Source organism: Lissotriton vulgaris, chromosome 7, assembly GCF_964263255.1.
Source record: "Lissotriton vulgaris chromosome 7, aLisVul1.2, whole genome shotgun sequence".
In the NCBI taxonomy this organism is placed as follows: Eukaryota; Metazoa; Chordata; class Amphibia; order Caudata; family Salamandridae; genus Lissotriton; species Lissotriton vulgaris.
The window spans coordinates 680,114,174-680,129,445 of NC_141695.1; the positions used below are offsets into that span (position 1 = coordinate 680,114,174).

The window sequence follows — 15,272 nt, forward strand, 5'->3', positions numbered from 1 at the left end:
GCACTCAGTGAAGATTTTCTAGGAGGGAGGTGTATGCTGTGCTGGCCCACAGGGGATACACTTCTGGGTCTCGGGATGTAGCAATATTAATTAACCCCCCCCCCATGAAATTACCCGCATGTGGACAGATCCTTCAGGTCGTTATGTGGGAGTCATCAGCAGAAGGGGTCGGCGTGAGGTCACACTCATTTGTATATATGCCCCGCCTCGACTGAACTCACAAGCACTGACCAAAACAACAGTTATCCTTTTAGAAACCCCCACAGCCCTTCATGTGATACGGGGTGACCAATGATGCAATGCATATGTCCATGGATCGCTCTGAGACCCAGGGACATTGGCTAACGCACAAGTTACTACTTGTGTAACGATATATCTGTAAGAGACATTAGTTAGTGATAGATTCCTTACCTTAGAATATCCCCAGGCGTCAGACTGGATCCGGAAATGTTTGCGTAGCAGTACCCTTTAGGACAACTTTGTAAACACTCCTGAGGCACAGCCGGGAGCAGATTCTAGATCGTGTTTGTAGTACTGTGTTTTTAAAAACTGTAAATTTGGAAACTCTTTTATCTTTGCACTTACCCTCTCTCCACACGATTGCTGTGTGTAGACACCCCGTTTTTCCAGCAAAACGAGCACTGGAAAAGCTGAAACCGGCGCCCTCTCTCTAACTGCCATTTCCCACGCCCTGACTTGGCCACGCCCACTACGAGGCCACGCCCCCTCGCCGAAGGTCTTAAAAGACGCGCTGATTCGCTAGCGCGCTGACAACTTTGTAAACACTCCTGAGGCACAGCCGGGAGCAGATTCTAGATCGTGTTTGTAGTACTGTGTTTTTAAAAACTGTAAATTTGGAAACTCTTTTATCTTTGCACTTACCCTCTCTCCACACGATTGCTGTGTGTAGACACCCCGTTTTTCCAGCAAAACGAGCACTGGAAAAGCTGAAACCGGCGCCCTCTCTCTAACTGCCATTTCCCACGCCCTGACTTGGCCACGCCCACTACGAGGCCACGCCCCCTCGCCGAAGGTCTTAAAAGACGCGCTGATTCGCTAGCGCGCTGACAACTTTGTAAACACTCCTGAGGCACAGCCGGGAGCAGATTCTAGATCGTGTTTGTAGTACTGTGTTTTTAAAAACTGTAAATTTGGAAACTCTTTTATCTTTGCACTTACCCTCTCTCCACACGATTGCTGTGTGTAGACACCCCGTTTTTCCAGCAAAACGAGCACTGGAAAAGCTGAAACCGGCGCCCTCTCTCTAACTGCCATTTCCCACGCCCTGACTTGGCCACGCCCACTACGAGGCCACGCCCCCTCGCCGAAGGTCTTAAAAGACGCGCTGATTCGCTAGCGCGCTGACAACTTTGTAAACACTCCTGAGGCACAGCCGGGAGCAGATTCTAGATCGTGTTTGTAGTACTGTGTTTTTAAAAACTGTAAATTTGGAAACTCTTTTATCTTTGCACTTACCCTCTCTCCACACGATTGCTGTGTGTAGACACCCCGTTTTTCCAGCAAAACGAGCACTGGAAAAGCTGAAACCGGCGCCCTCTCTCTAACTGCCATTTCCCACGCCCTGACTTGGCCACGCCCACTACGAGGCCACGCCCCATCTTCTTTTTACCTTCATAATCATGTGCATATACCGGAAGCGCAGCGGACGAGCGCAGCGGGCGCGACGATGGCGCGCCGAAGGCGCGCTTAAGGCAAGCTCGTCTGCGCTCGTCCGCGATCAGGACGCGACCGGGGCCGGTAGCTATCTCCGACCCCCTAGCCATGTGATCACTACCTATTCTCGAAAGGAGCTGCTGTCTCTGAAACCCCCCCAGTGCCTGATCTGCCTTTTCCCTTCCTCTGACGTTCAAGGCATTTCTCACGCTTGCTCTGTCTGCAATTTCTCTCTTTCCTCCCCTGGCTACACTATCAGAACGACTCACGTCCTGATTCCCCCTCCTTCACGCGGTCTACCATCCCCCTCGACCCTCCGAGCTGCTCTGATCAACTGCAGATCCCTGAGTAAACACGCCATCGACATATGGCAGTCCCTTCGGGACAACGACTGGGATCTGCTTTTTTTGACCGAAACATGGCTAAATGACACTACGAATCCCGCCATTACCCTCGCACTTCCGGAGGGCTATAACATCATCTGTGCAAACAGACCCAACGGTAAATCCGGGGGTGGTGTTGCATTAATTCATAAATCCAAATGGACGGTCTCCCTTCCCCCATTTGAACAAATTGACAGCATTGAAGGTCTCCCCTTCAACGTCCAAATCTCCCCATCCTCTTCTTGTTCTGGAATTCTTATTTACCGCCCCCCGCATTCCAATGTCTCTCATTTACTGGCTTTGGCGGACTATCTCACTCAGTTTAGCACACGATACGCCAATTTCACAGCTCTAGGAGACTTTAATCTCCACGTCGATAACGATTCCTGCCCCCACAGCAGTAATTTCATTTCGACGCTAGCCGCCTGTAAGCTTGTCCAAACAGTTATCCTACCTACCCATAAAGCCGGTCATACTTTGGATCTGATCTGTTCCAACCTACCATCTATCCGAGTCACATCTCCCATCCCGGTTATATGGTCGGATCACTTCCTCATCCCTTTCGAGATTGACATCCCCTGCCACGCTAGACCTGCCATCACCCCTAAATCATCAGGTAGAAACTGGAGTTGCATCACTCCTGAATCACTCCTGGGACACCTCAAAAACTTTCCTCCTTGTCTGTCGTCCGATCCGGACATATTGATCGATAATCTGGACTCATGGATTACTCAGGCCTTGGATGCCTTAGCTCCCAGCAAACCCATAAAAACCTACAGGGCGACACCCTCCGCACCATGGTACTCTGATGAGCTGCGGCAGAAAAAGGCCTCTTGTAAATCCCTCGAACGCCTTTGGAGACTCAACTTCTCCCTTGACAGCAAAATTACCTACAAATCAGCCCTTAAAGAATATCGGAGAATGATTGAAAGACACAAACGTGATTTTCTGGCATCCCGAATCCAACTTGCCAGTAATGGCCCTAGGGAAATTTTCAACATAGTGAGATCCTTCACACACCCTATTGCGCTGACTCGTACTCAGCCTGCCTCCCAGTCGCTTTGCGACAAACTCTCTAAATTCTTTGAGGATAAGATTGAGGACATATACTCCTCTTTCCCCCTCCCCAAAACCGCAGGGCAAAAAAATCAACTTTCTACCCCCTCGCCCCAGCTACCTACCCTATTCGAATTTGACACCATATCAGAAGTAGACTCTCTGGCCGAACTAACTAAATGCAAATCAGGCTCACCCAAAGATCCTTGGCCTGCCAAGCTATACAAAAAACATGCATCCCTTCTCAACCCCTACCTCAATCTCATCTGGAATGATTCATTCAGAACGGGCTGTTTCCCTGCCAAATGGAAACATGCCTCCTTAGTTCCCATCCTAAAGAAACCCAACCTAGATCCAGACAATCCCAGTAATTACAGGCCTATTTCTCTCCTGCCTGCCCCAGCTAAGATCTTGGAAAGACTGGCACATTCCCAGCTGTCGAAATACATTGAAACCCATGGTCTTCTCCACGACTCCCAGCACGGCTTTAGGTCGGGCCACAGCACCGAGTCGGCCCTTATCGAAATGGCCGACTCGGTGAGGTGGACTCTTGACCAAGGATCGAGGGCGGTGTTGGTGCTGCTGGATTTATCAGCGGCATTCGACACCGTCTCTCACAAAATCCTGCTGGAAAGACTGGAGGACCTTGGGCTGGGTGGTGCTGTCCTGAAATGGTTTTCATCCTACCTTTCGGACCGCACACAGCAGGTTTTCACACACCCTTTTTCTTCTCTGGCCAGACCACTCAAATGGGGAGTCCCACAGGGCTCTTCCCTGAGCCCGCTCCTTTTTAACGTGTATTTCACCCCTCTGGCCAAGCTGATTGCACAGACGGGGATCAAATCTACCTCCTACGCTGATGACATCCAGCTTCTTTTCACTTTCGACTCTCACTCTGCTTCTGCTTTTGATCCTTTGAAATCCTGTCTCAGGGACATCTCGAGCTGGATGGATACCAATTCCCTCCGGCTCAACGCCGGAAAAACAGAGATCCTTTTTTTCAATACATCATCCCCCTTGGATTCCAGTATATGGTGGCCAGTAGACTTGAGCCTAGCTCCCATCCCTAAAGACTCGGTGAGAAATCTCGGAGTCCGCTGGGACACTCAACTTAGCTTCAAAAATCAGGTGCAAACAGTAGCAACCTCCTGTTTCGCCAAGATTAGAATCATAAAACGCCTCATCAACTATCTGCCGGCAGACTGCCGTAAGACTGTGATCCAGGCCCTGATCATATCCCATCTTGATTATGCTAATGCTCTCTACCTTGGTATCACAGCGGGCCTCTGCCACAAGCTCCAGACGGTCCAAAACGCCGCCGCACGGCTGGTTGAGAGAATCCCGGCCAGACACCATATCACTCCTCATCTCCGTAAGTTACATTGGCTGCCCATAGCAAAAAGATGTGTGTTCAAGGCCATGACTCTGGCCTTTCGAGCTTCAAAAGGCAAGGGATCGGCACACCTCAAAAACATTCTTCGACCTTATGCCAACTCCAGGACTCTACGGTCCAACACCCTCCATTTCCTGGAAACCCCCCGATTTAAACGATCTCGGGCCGGTGGCAAAACCTTTGAGGTCTGTACCTCTCAGTGCTGGAACAAACTTCCATTAGCCTTACGCACCTGTCAGACTGAATTAGTTTTCCGTAAATCCCTGAAAACACATCTGTTCTCCTCATAAATTTGGATATCTGCCCCTATGACCTCCCTTGTTTTTCAGAGTTTCAGCGCCGGGACGCCCCGTTGGGGCCGCTGTGCGCTCTATAAATTTCTCAAATAAATAAATAAAATAAATACCCTTGTAAATGTAAATGTAAATGTAGGTATACTTATATAGCGCAACCTGTCACCACAAAGGGCATCCTGGCGCTTGCCTAGGGAACCCGTCCTGGTATTCCCCTGTGAGAAGTCCCGACAGGGTGTCCACAGGGTGAAAGTCAGGCATCCCGCCGCGAGGGGCCATTGTGGAGATTAAGCAAGCTATTGCCCAGAGTCGCAGAGTGTGAACCCATGAGTCGAGGAGGCACCGGGAAAGAGAATTATCGAGTCCGTGGAATTTTTAGCCCAAGACCTGCCGGGGCAGGGAATTGAACCCTGGTCCAGGACCGATCTCAGATTCCGGGTCTGCCGCCTCTAACCCTTGAGCCACACTTCTCCACCTACCCTTGCGCGTCGGTAGGCGTCGTCTGCGGCTCCGCGTCCGTCGTCGGCGCTGTGATGACGTCGTCGGAGTACTTAGATGCCGCCTCCGCGTGCTGACGTCAGTTCTTACAAAAACAACAAGTGATGGACTGAATGTGGATCAATGTCACACACTCCCCCAGTCAAAAGATCTGGGCCCAAATCCATCGTTTTTTTGCACTCCACACCACCCTGGGTTAGACAATGGCGATATGCAAATCAGCTCTGACCCTGTTGCCCCATGGGAACAGTCCAGTCCGAACTACAAAAGCCATGTCCTTCCCAGAACGGAATCAAGCATCCGAGGACCGGACCGGTTTCGAGGTAACACCTCTCATCAGCCCGGCTAGCTTGACTCCAAGTGGTGTGGAGTGCCTGGGACCCACGTCTGGGCATCCCCAGCGCACTTAGGGCGGCAATTGCAAAAACAACAAGTGATGGACTGAATGTAGATCAATGTCGCACAGTCCCCCAGTCAAAAGATCTGGGCCCAAATCCATCGTTTTTTAGGTCTCGCCTGTCGATGCGCATGCGCATCGAGCAAGCGAGACTATGGTGGCTTAACCACTCTTTGTCCAACTTGCAAGGAATCGTGGCGATTCCTTGCAGTGCCCGTGACTTTTAAGCTCAATGCGCATTGAGCTTAAAAGCGCGTGCACGTCCGTCTTGTTTTACCCGCTCCGCCCCCTCCCCTTCCCGCCGTGTCGCATTTCTCCTCCCCCCTCCCCTCTCTTCCCTCCCCCCTCCCCTCTCTTCCCTCCCCTCTCTTCCATCCAGTATCCTCACACCGCCTACTGCAGCTCCCAAACAACATCCAGCACCACCCGCTCCGCCCCCTCCCCTTCCCGCCGTGTCGCATTTCTCCTCCCCCTCCCCTCTCTTCCTTCCCCTCTCTTCCCTCCCCTCTCTTCCATCCAGTATCCTCACACCGCCTACTGCAGCTCCCAAACAACATCCAGCACCATTCTGTGATGGAGTATTCGAAACCAGGACGAATGCGAGTCTGCCTTCTTGTCGCCGCAGCCTACGTATGTCTTCCCTTTCTACCCATCCTCGAGGCCCGACACTTCATTGTCTCCGCCCCTTTCTCAAGTGTTCCTTTGAAACCTCTCATTTACCGAGAGATCGGGACCTCGAGGTGCCTCCAGTCTGCCGCTTCCCTCGCTGCTCCTGGCTCACACCCCCGTGCACGCGCTGCTTCCACAGCGCTAGGCCTCGTCTGATTCTCTCCCAGGAATTTCTGAACTAATTTACTGTTTATGTCTCCGCCACCTCTGCTGGCGGCTGCTCCAGGAATTCACTGCCAATTTTGTGAAAAACATATTTTCTTTTTCCATATCTATTTTATTTACTTGGGCCGTTGTTCATCATCACATTAACTATCATGGGATCGAGCCGAATGCATATTCTGAACATGCCATGAGGAAGCCATTAAACGGATTCATATGCTCGTTTTGCACCATAAAAAGGCATCGCTCTGCTGCACTGTTCTCGTTTTAAAACATGCCTTATTCAAGGCACTTGTCCCGATAATTTGGGCTCATTACGATCAGAATACAAAGCGCAAAAACAGATATAAAATGTGTGTTGACTTTTATCATGAGCCTATTTAGGTTTTACTTCAGAGGTACTGTTTATGCGAACATTTTTCTAAACGTGGTATTGGCATAGGAACAATTTCTCCTCCCCCCCTCCCCCCAGCCGCCTGCCTTGCCTACTTTCCCGCCCCCTCACTTCTTGATTGCACGGCCTAGTCCCCTACTCTCCTCCTCCTACTCTCCTCCCCTCGCCGTCTGTTCCCGCACTCCTCCCACACCCCCGCTCCGCCCCCTCCCCTGCCTGCCATGTCGCGTCGCATTTCTCCTCCCCCCTCCCCCCAGCCGCCTGCCTTGCCTTGCTCTTCATTCAATGCTATTTGTAAGGAAGACTGATTCCTATTACCCACACTGTTCCGATTTGCTTTTGCCGATTACAGCCACATAGTATCTTATCTGTAAGTGAAGTCGACGCCGCAATCTTCCAGCTGTCGTGTAGAACCCAAATTCATGCACAGCCCCCCTGTAGAGCTGAAAATGAATCGGCATAATGTAGTAACAGCTTGCACATTAGAGACTGGAGTAGATTTGTAGAACCTCGACAGTTTCACTGCAATATACTATTGGTCAGCTGCAATTGTCAAGTGTCCAATGCAGGAGTTCCGAGTAAGCGCAATTGCCGCCAGTCTCTAGTCCTATTAGGTAGACACATAGAACAGAGTTCTGTTTACAACTGAGTGTTTCTCTGTTTTCGAACATACATACACACCATTGAAACAGCTCCACACTTAGACATGTATTTCTTGTTTCGGCAATTCCTATTAAAGTAAGGGAGGGCCAAACCACTCCAAATCTGCGCGTTAATATTACACCCGTTTTTCTCGATATGAGTTTCAATGAAGTGAAACCGAGGTACGTCGAAAGGGGCACTGTGCTGCGCGACATTTATTTGAGAGTCCAGTTATTTGTATTGTCGGTGCCAGTCATACCTCTGTTTAGCCCATGTTCACGCTCTGCTAATTTTAAATGGATAGGGCAATAGAGACATAATTGAAAAGTCGTATTTTGCCCCACATCACGCACTAGAATCAATTGGGCTCAACTGTCTGGTTCGCATCATGACGCACAGAAGGGTTTTTAGGCAAACTTTAGAGCCCACCGTTATCAAACTGGGGCCGTTACCAAATAATAGCACGTAAATGCCATGAGGTTTGTCAGTGTGCCATATTTAATAATGAACGCGTAAGGTCATTTTTTTTTCAGTAAACCACCCTCACCCTCACTCACCCTCAACCCCTCACCCTCACTCACCCTCAACCCCTCACCCTCACTCACCCTCAACCCCTCACCCTCACTCACCCTCAACCCCTCACCCTCACTCACCCTCAACCCCTCACCCTCACTCACCCTCAACCCCTCACCCTCACTCTCACTCAACCCCTCACCCTAACTCACCCTCAACCCCTCACTCACCCTCACCCACCCTCACTCACCCTCAACCCATCACCCTCACTCACCCTCAACCCCTCACCTTCAACCCCTCACTCTCACTCACCCTCACTCACCCTCAACCCCTCACCTTCAACCCCTCACTCTCACTCATCCTCACTCACCCTCAACCCCTCACCCTCACTCACCCTCACCCACCCTCAACCCCTCACCCTCACCCTCAACCCCTCACCCTCACTCACCCTCAACACCTCACCCTCACTCACCCTCAACCCCTCACCCTCAACCCCTCACCCTCACTCACCCTCACTCACACTCACTCACCCTCACCCTCACCCACCCACAACACCTCATCCTCACTCACCCTCACTCACCCTCAACCCCTCACTCACCCTCACTCACCCTCACCCTCACTCACCCTCAACCCCTCACCCTCAATCCCTCACTCACCCTCACTCACCCACCCTCACCCCCCCTCACCCTCACCCACCCTCACCCTCACTCACCCTCAACACCTCACTCACCCTCAACACCTCACTCACCCTCACTCACCCTCAACACCTCACTCACCCTCACCCTCACTCACCCTCAACACCTCACTCACCCTCACCCTCACTCACCCTCAACACCTCACCCTCAACCTCAACCCCTCACCCTCACTCACCCTCACTCTCACTCACCCTCAACCCCTCACCCTCACTCACCCTCAACCCCTCACCCTCACCCTCAACCCCTCACCCTCACTCACCCTCAACCCCTCACCCTCACACAGTGCAATAGGTCTCAGACCATTTCAGTTAGAGCTTTAAGAAATGTTTATGGCTTTTTTTATTTGTAATTCTTTAGCATTGGCTACAGGAAACAAAAATGCTAAACATTTACAAAAAAAACCCATAAACAATTCTAAAAGCACTAACTCTAATGGTGCGAGACCTATTGCATTTCCAATGCTTGTTTGCACTCCACACCACCCTGGGTTAGACAATGGCGATATGCAAATCAGCTCTGACCCTGTTGCCCCATGGGAACAGTCCAGTCCGAACTACAAAAGCCATGTCCTTCCCATTCACCCCAGATCTTTGGACTGGGGTGAATGTGTGACATTGATCCACATTCGGTCCATCACCTGTTTTGTTTGCAATTGCCGCCTTAAGTGCGCTGGGGATGCCCAGACGTGGGTCCCAGGCACTCCACACCACTGGAGTCAAGTTAGCCGGGCTGATGAGAGGTGTTACCTCGAAACCGGTCCGGTCCTCGGATGCTTGATTCCGTTCTGGGAAGGTCAAGGCTTTTGTAGTTCGGACTGGACTGTTCCCATGGGGCACAGGGTCAGAGCTGATTTGCATATCGCCATTGTCTAACCCAGGGTGGTGTGGAGTGCAAAAAAACGATGGATTTGGGCCCAGATCTTTGGACTGGGGTGAATGTGTGACATTGATCCACATTCGGTCCATCACCTGTTTTGTTTGCAATTGCCGCCCTAAGTGCGCTGGGGATGCCCAGACCTGGGTCCCAGGCACTCCACACCACTGGAGTCAAGCTAGCCGGGCTGATGAGAGGTGTTACCTCGAAACCGGTCCGGTCCTCGGATGCTTGATTCCGTTCTGGGAAGGACATGGCTTTTGTAGTTCGGACTGGACTGTTCCCATGGGGCACAGGGTCAGAGCTGATTTGCATATCGCCATTGTCTAACCCAGGGTGGTGTGGAGTGCAAAAAAACGATGGATTTGGGCCCAGATCTTTGGACTGGGGTGAATGTGTGACATTGATCCACATTCGGTCCATCACCTGTTTTGTTTGCAATTGCCGCCCTAAGTGCGCTGGGGATGCCCAGACGTGGGTCCCAGGCACTCCACACCACTGGAGTCAAGCTAGCCGGGCTGATGAGAGGTGTTACCTCGAAACCGGTCCGGTCCTCGGATGCTTGATTCAGTTCTGGGAAGGACATGGCTTTTGTAGTTCGGACTGGACTGTTCCCATGGGGCACAGGGTCAGAGCTGATTTGCATATCGCCATTGTCTAACCCAGGGTGGTGTGGAGTGCAAAAAAACGATGGATTTGGGCCCAGATCTTTGGACTGGGGTGAATGTGTGACATTGATCCACATTCGGTCCATCACCTGTTTTGTTTGCAATTGCCGTCAGTTCTTAGACACAGCTTTTCCGCGCCAGAAACGCAGAGCTATGCTAAAAACCAACACTGGTGCCATTGAAACTAGGGCCCTGAAAGGGGGTGACCTTAACCCTAGATATCGGTTCGCAGAACGGGGAGGATGGGTGGGTCGGTAAGGAATCTATCACTAACTAATGTCTACTACAGATATATCGTTACACAAGTAGTAACTTGTGCATCTGAAAGAGACACGTTAGTGATAGATTCCTTACCTTAGAATAGATACCCCAGCAATACCAACCCCGTTGGTTGGTCTGCGAACCAATAATCAGACCAGAAAGTCCTGGAGGGCGGAATGGCCAAAAAAGCCATCCCTCCGGACTTGGCTGTCCAGGCAGTAGTGTCTTGCAAACGTGTGCAGCGAGGCCCACGTAGCTGCCTGGCAAATGTCCTGCAAGGGCACTCCTCGGCCCAAGGCAGTGGTAGCCGCCGTGGCTCGAGTGGAATGAGCCCTCAGCCCAACAGGGGGTTCCTTCTTGGCCAAGGAGTAACATGCCTGGATACACAAGATGATCCACCGCGAGATGGTCCACTTGTGCACCGCCTTTCCCTTCTTAGCGCCCACGTAACCAACAAAGAGTTGGTCATCCACCCGGAACTGGCGTGTGTGATCCAGATAGTAAGAGAGTGCACGTTTTGGGTCTAGACGGTGGAGCCTCTCTTCCTCTTTCGAGGGATGCGGAGGCCAAAAGAAGGTGGGCAAGGTGATGGACTGCCCGATGTGGAAGGCTGTGACTACCTTGGGCAGGAAAGAGGGCCTTGTCCGCAACACAACCTTGTCCGGATGGACTGAAAGGAAAGGAGGTTTAGAGGATAGAGCCTGGAGCTCACTCACTCTCCTGGCAGAGGTGATGGCAACCAGGAAAGCAGTCTTCAGAGTAAGAAGGCGGATAGGACAGTTGTGAAGTGGCTCAAAGGGAGCGCACATCAGAAAAGTAAGAACCAGGTTTAAGTCCCACTGAGGCATCACGAAGGGAACAGGTGAAAACGAGTGTGTGAGGCCTTTCAGGAATCGATTAACAACAGGGGACTTGAACAAAGAAGGTTGATCAGGCAGCCTTAGAAAGGCTTAAAGGGCAGAAAGGTAGCCCTTGATAGTGCCCAGAGCAGAGCCCTGCTGGGCAAGAGAAAGGAGGAAGAGAAGAACCTCAGAAAGAGGGGCAGAAAGAGGGGCAGAGAGAGGATCCACAGCCTTTGCTGTGCACCATGCCACAAATCTGTTTCAGCTGCAGTCGTATATCGACTTTGTGGAGGGACGCCTGGCTGCCAGAATGATGTTACAGACTTCAGGAGCCAAGTCAAATGGCCTCAACTGTTGCCGCTCAATCTTCAAGCATGGAGGTGGAGACTGGCAGGTTCGGGTGGAGGACCGTTTCCTGCTGCTGCGACAGAAGGTTCTCCTGAAGAGGCAGACGAACCGGGGGATTGACTGACATACTGAGTAGCTCTGGATACCAGTATCTTCGTGCCCAGTCCGAAGCCACAAGGATGACTTGTGCCCGGTCGCGCTTGATCTTCTTCAGCACTCTGGGCAGAAGTGGTATAGGCGGAAAGGCGTACAACAGATCACAACTCCACTCACGCCGAAAAGCGTCTCCGAGCGAGTGCCGCCTTGGAAATTCCAACGCGCAGAACTGATGACATTGCACGTTCCCTTCGGTGGCGAATAGATCTAACCAAGGCTATCCCCACTGCTAAAAGAGGCCTTGCGTCATGCCTGAGTTCAGACGCCATTCGTGATCCATCATGCACCGGCGGCTGAGTTCGTCCGCCCTGACGTTCAGAGAACCTGCCAGGTGTTGAACCATTTGGGGAAAAGTACTCAACTAAAGGTGAAAAGTCTACCCTAATAAATCACAAGGTGGCCCAAAAAGAGTCCAAAATAAATAAGCAAACAGCAACAAGGAACTCACCGAGGGGTCACAGGGAGGTCACACGGTACACCACAGGTTATATAAGAAAGTATAAAATCTTTATTTTCTTTTTTCCATTTTTTTCATATTTAGTCAATACAAACGTAATCCATAATGTGTTATATCCTGATACATCGATTGATTAAATCATAAAACATGTTCCAATAAATATTAAACACTATCACCCCACAAAACCTCTCAACAACCACATCCTCTCAGATCTTTCAGTCACACTCAGACATTCACCAACAAAGATAACACATTCCTCAACGTTATCCCCAGAGTGACACAATAAATAATGGGATCCCGCAAGATCTTCGTAGCAAATTGCCAAGTTGTTGGGCACAGGATCCAGAACACACGTAAAGCCAACGCGCGTTTCGGTGCTCAGCCTAGATGAACAGGCGCACCTTCATCAGGGCTCTCACGCCGAGGTAGTGGGGGACACAACACATGAGAAAAGCAGGGGTTGCTTGATAGCTGCTAGCACCGTAACCGCCGAGAGGAGCCCCGTATGCTTTGATCCATCCTGCGGCACTAGAGCACATATGAAAATTCTGCAGAGCCGCTGATTTGGACGGTCGTAAAAGGAGCGGAATTTGCTGTGCCGGCAATTAGTTGGTGAAATCGGGGACGGGTTAGTCTGCTGAATCCTAAGCACAGACTTGAAATTTGAAACACGCGTCCCTTCAGATTCACTCATAGCGGGTGTCATCTGACCAATTCTTTGAAACCTGCTATCGCCATCGAGCGTGTTTTTGTATTATCTACACAGACTGTTGAGATTTACAGATTTGTAGAAATAGGACGAGAGATTGGCTACGGACTATTTTTCTCATGTGTTGTGTCCCCCACTACCTCGGCGTGAGAGCCCTGATGAAGGTGCGCCTGTTCATCTAGGCTGAGCACCGAAACGCGCGTTGGCTTTACGTGTGTTCTGGACCCTGTGCCCAACAACTTGGCAATTTGCTGCGAAGATCTTGCGGGATCCCATTATTTATTGTGTCACTCTGGGGATAACGTTGAGGAATGTGTTATCTTTGTTGGTGAATGTCTGAGTGTGACTGAAAGATCTGAGAGGATGTGGTTGTTGAGAGGTTTTGTGGGATGATAGTGTTTAATATTTATTGGAACATGTTTTATGATTTAATCAATCGATGTATCAGGATAGAACACATTATGGATTACGTTTGTATTGACTAAATATGAAAAAAATGGAAAAAAGAAAATAAAGATTTTATACTTTCTTATATAACCTGTGGTGTACCGTGTGACCTCCCTGTGACCCCTCGGTGAGTTCCTTGTTGCTGTTTGCTTATTTATTTTGGACTCTTTTTGGGCCACCTTTTGATTTATTAGAGTAGACTTTTCCCCTTTAGTAGAGTACCTTTCCCCTGACGTATGCCCATATCGCTTACAGGGGGTCCCCTTTGTGTATTGGTTGAACCATTAGGGTCACACCCTGATGTTCCAGCCACTGCCAAAGGCGCAGAGCCTCCTGGCAGAGGGTCCACGACCCCACCCCGCCCTGTTTGTTGCAGTACCACATGGCGGTGGTGTTGTCCGTGTACACCTGCACTACACTCCAACGGACAGAGGGGAGGAATGGCTTCAGTGCTAGACGAATCGCCCGCAGCGCCAAAAGGTTGATATGGAACCGGGACTCCGCCAGAGACCAGAGGCCTCTGATCTCCGCCTCTCCCATGTGGCCTCCCCAGCCCTGGAGGGACGCGTCCGTCACAACTATGTGCTCCGGCTGGGGAAGGGAGAGGGATCTGCCGCTGACCCAATCGCGGTCCGTGAGCCACCACTGCAGCTGTCTCGCAGTGCCCTCCGAGATCAGGACATGGTCGGACAGGTTGCCCTGATGCTGGGCCCACTGAAACTTCAGGTCCCACTGCAGAGCCCGCATCCGCCAACGGGCGTGATGCACCAGAAGGATGCAGGAAGCCATCAGCCCCAGAAGCCGCAGCGTCAACCTGACCGAAACTCGGGATAAAGGCTGAAAAATTGGAATCGGAGCCTGTATATCCCGAACCCGCTGTTCGGGTGGGTAAACCCGAAACTGCGCTGAGTCAAGAACCGCTCCGATGAAAAGGAGCTTCTCAGAGGGACACAGGTGTGACTTCGGCACATTGATGGAGAACCCCAGCTGGTGCAAGAGGTCTGCCGTCGTCTGGAGGTGGCTGACGACTGTCTGGGGCGAGCCCGCCTTCAACAACCAGTCGTCGAGGTAGGGGAAGACTGAAACCCCTAACCTGCGCAGATGAGCTGCGACCACCACCATCACTTTTGTGAACATCCGTGGGGCGCTGGTAAGGCCGAAGGGGAGCACGGTAAACTGAAAGTGCTTGTGGCCTACCGTGAACCACAGGTAGCGCCGGTGGGCCGGCAGGACGGGGATGTGGAAATAAGCGTCCTGCAAGTCCAACGCTACCATCCACTCTCCTGGGTCAAGGGCAGCTAAGACCTGAGCCAGAGTCAGCATTTTGAACCTCTCCTTCCGGAGGAAGCCGTTGACGTTCCGTAGGTCCAAGATAGGGCGTAGGCCCCCTTTGCCCTTCTTGGGTACCAGAAAGTAGTGGGAGTAGCAACCACATCCTACTTCTGGCCCAGGAACGCGCTCGTTGGCCCCCTTGGCCAAGAGGGCCGTAACTTCCTCCTGCAGAAGTCGCAAATGATCCCCCGATAAGCGGTGATGTTGCGGTGGCATGACTTGAGGGGTCGTTTCGAAGGGGAGGGAGTAGCCCCTTTGGACAATTTGCAGCACCCACCTGTCCGACGTGACAGTGCGCCAGTGGGAGTGGTGATGGCGTACCCTGCCCCCCACTGGCGTCACATGGGCCGAAAAGCACGGACTAGGGGGGTTTTGAGGAGGATGCTGCGGGGGAGGGTGTGGACTGGCCT

At 51.5% G+C, this 15,272-nt stretch overlaps 1 protein-coding gene across 1 annotated transcript in view; it reads right to left on the bottom strand.

Moving 5' to 3' along the window:
• The window catches only part of UTP6 (UTP6 small subunit processome component), a 391,901-nt gene that overhangs the window by 103,837 nt on the left and 272,792 nt on the right, over positions 1–15,272 (bottom strand). The window lies entirely within an intron of this gene.